Here is a 3909-nt window from a genome sequence, read left to right as displayed (position 1 = left end):
TCCTCTTTTAAAGCTGGTGGTCAACTTCATATATTTCAGTAGCAAATTCCATAGTTTAATTATGCTCTGTGTGAAGTAGTAACTCCTTTTGCTTGTCCTGAATTAGGGGCTCATTTACACAGGGTTTTACAGTGTGTCTGGTGCTACTTGCACCCCCTTTTAATTTGCATGGTTCACATGACATTACTGGCAAACAGAAGCTATCACACAGTTTCCCCCTTATAAATTCATACTAACCCAATCTTCTGATAATCCAAAAAGGGAAGGAAAAAACATCTTCACCCCATATCTCTAGTGCTTGCAGATGCTTTGCTCTGATGCTTTTAGGTGGGTGTGTCAATTGCTCCCCTCTCTATGCCCACTCCCTCCTCCTCCCTTCATTCATTTCATTTCCTGTGGGCTGAAGATAAACTTCCACTTCTCTCTCCCATTCTGCAGGCTTTTTTATGTTGCTGCAAATGGTGCCTTTATTTTCTCCCCCCACAAACACACTTGTGCACAAAAGCATAACACTGCTCAAACAAAGATTTGTATTTAATCTGTATTGTACCAGTGAAAATAGAAATAATTGCACTTCTGGGGTGTTTTTTTAAATGAAAATTACTGGTAGAACAAACAGCATGCTCGGTTGCCAGGTAAACCGAGGGAATGGAAATGTTAAATTAGAGGGCATGGTCTTTAGGAAACTGCGTGATTGATGCTTCCCCTCAAGTGTTACTAGAAAACACAGTGTTTGCAGCTGGCATTGATCCCTTACTGTAGATGGTGCAAACAGAAAACTGAGGTAAAAAGTGTGTCTTCAGCATGAAGTTATGCTCCCATGTGGATAAGCCGTGGATGTCCCCAAGTTCTAGTATTATGAGAGTGGGAGAAACCTTCTCTCTATCCACTTTCATTGCACCACTCATAATTTTACAACCCTCACATAACTGTGCATTGATTCTTTTCCAAGACAACCCTCTCAGATCTGTAGGCAATATGCTGAAAATGCTAGTGTGTGGCAACTGTTTAGCTGCTGCTAGAAGCAGCAGCATGTTTTTCCCCTGGCCTGCATCCATATGTTAATAATGTCAGCACTCCCTACCAGAAGGAGATAGGTGCACATTAATAGCAAGGGTGCATGGAGAGTCATAGCTCAGTGGCAGAGCACAGGCTTAGTATGCAAAATGTCCCATGTTCAGTCTCTCACATGTTAGAAACAAAGGTTCTTTAAGAGAGACCCACGACACTTGTGAAGCAGTATTAAAGCTTTATTATACGTTCTTGCAAGACCGGGTGTCCACAAGGTAGGCACACCCAAGTGACATTGGTACAGTTCTTTTATCCTATAGCCCGACGCTTCGTTCCCTCCCGTTTCCTCATTGGTTGAGTACTTCAGGGTTTACAGCCTATCCGTGCCGCCTATTCATGTTACAGGAAGTCCCGTCTCTGTTTACATCTCCCACTACTCATATCTTAGCTCCCCCATACTCATATTTATTATTACCCATATATGGTATATCTCCCTCCCCCTTTGGTATGTTCTTCTTCGTTGTTGGCAGACAGAGTGGAACCTAACCACAACTGTCTCTGTCGCACCTGTTTCCTGACATCTGTCTATTTTAGCTTGTTTTCCTTGCTTCACTAACTACATTTCACCCCTCCCAAACAACAACCATCATTTACACAAAGTCACACATCTACACAATTTGAGCACCCTGCAAAAGCAACACACTTTATACATATCACACACATGATCTCTAGGTAGGGCTGGGAAAGGCTCCTGTCTGAAACCCCGGCTCAGTGTAGGCCAGGGGTTCCCAAACTGTGGTCCACAGCATGTTTATGAAGAATGCAAATTGTAATACAACACAAAATAGATGAAACAAAGGAAGCAATAGAAACACCGTTAAAAATCATAGAGCATCTAGCACAGTGCACTGCAATTGCTACAATATGCAGAAAAATTATTAAGCGGCCTACCAAGATTCTCGACAATTTTCAAGTGGCCTTTGGGGGGAAAGGTTTGGGAACCACTGGTATAGGCAATACTGAGCTAGATGGTCTGACCTGGAAAGTATAAGGCAGATTCCTGTGTTCTTAGGGCCATACAGACCCCAGCTGATTACATTTACTAGGTTTCTCAGAGCCAGAACTGGCAGCTGTCCTGAGCTCTGAAACAGTGATCGGGCAATTAGTGAATGTGGCAGGTAACAGCCCTACTCATATGTTGTCTATCAACATTCATATTGAAAAGCTGGCACAGACAAATGTTCCATTATACACAACGTCTCTGTGGATTTGTCTGCCCCACCCTGCTGTGTTTCTACCATCTTCTGCAGTACTGAGAATATTATTTTCCTCATTCTGGGTGAGCTACCATTAGTATCCTAACCAAGAAACATTAACAGGTACCTTTTTTATGATGAGTGAATTGACATCATGATCAAAACTGCCAGGAATTTGGGAGATATCCTGAGCATTGAGCAAGGTGGACAATTTTTATAACTGACACATAGGAAACACGTAATGTTGGCTGGGCTATTGTGTTTATTAAATTCTGGCCTTCTGCTTCTGTGCCTGCCTCCTACCTGATAGGTGCACAGGCATGATGCTTTGGATAGCCTACTTGTCATTCCTCTCACAATGATCTCCACAAATCCTAAGGCTACCTTTCTCACTACAGTTTGATTTACAAGGTCACAATAATGGATAATACATCTCAATTAAAAAAGGCAAAGTCTGCTCAGTTCTCAGCCTGCTCAAACCAGTTTCACAACTTGTCATACATATGAGCTAACAGTAATAAGTTGTAACAGAACTAGAATCTTTGTTAATAAATACAGACTGTCTGACCCCATTTTTTAGCTAATTCTGACCCCCTTTCCTGTTAATTAATGAAAAAAGGTTCTGTGGGCTAATAATGTTTAATCAATGTACAGCCCTAAACACAGCATAGGCCAATCATCATTCTCCATAATAAAAGTCTTTGCATTAAAGCTGCCTTCATGATTCTGTTCTTTGACTGCTCTAACGGGACATTTCTTCTGGGCCATTTATATTAAGGTACCTAAATTGTGCGTCTGCCCCCCACAAATATTATGTATTCTTTTGAAATGCAAGTGTCTGTCCTCAGGGTTATTCGGAGACTATCAAGGGACACCTTTGGGGAGGCCCCTAATCTTTCAGGAGCCACATGCCAGCAATGGGTGGGGATCAGAGCTCAGAGTGGTCAGTCTCTCTCTCTCTCTCTGCACCACCTAATCTCTGCAGGCCACATGAAATTACGCTCAGGCCACATGAAGCTAAATTGAGAGCTGAATGAGGCTCTTGGGCTGCAAGTTATTCAACCCTAAACCATCATGTTTTCTCCCCATGCTTTGAACCTCAGTGTTCAGGACAAGAGTTGCCATGTTCTCACCCAGAGGTGGTGCCTGTCTTTCCATTCTCCTAAGTAGCAGGACAGGATTCAGCTGCTGTGCATGACTCCTGCTCCACCAGTTCCTTGGTCCACCCATGGCACTCACCTGTTGGAGGAAGCAGAACATTTAGTTTTGCCCCAGAACCAGAGCTTGGAAACGTTACTTTTTTAAACTACAACTCCCACCAGCCCCAGCCAGCATGGCCACTGGATTGGGCTGATGGGAGTTGTAGTTCAAAAAAGTAACTTATCCAAGCTCTGCCCAGAACATGCAAGAAAGAAGGCTGATTGAAGGGATCAGTGGAAAAACTGGGTGGGCAGGAGACAGACACAGCAGCCGAATCCTCTTCTGATAACAACTTGCTATATCTCCGTAAGTATATCATGCACATAGACATAGAGAGAGGGAAAAGTCCATGCCTGTCAGCCCAGCTCCACTGTCTGTGTATTCTCTGCTTGCCCATGACATCAGTGCATTCAGTGGACCTCTGGAAAAGAGTGTTTGCAAA

This window comes from Rhineura floridana, chromosome 3 (assembly GCF_030035675.1).
Source record: "Rhineura floridana isolate rRhiFlo1 chromosome 3, rRhiFlo1.hap2, whole genome shotgun sequence".
Taxonomy (NCBI): domain Eukaryota; kingdom Metazoa; phylum Chordata; class Lepidosauria; order Squamata; family Rhineuridae; genus Rhineura; species Rhineura floridana.
The sequence above is the reverse complement of the archived record's forward strand: the minus strand, read 5'-3'. Positions refer to the sequence as shown.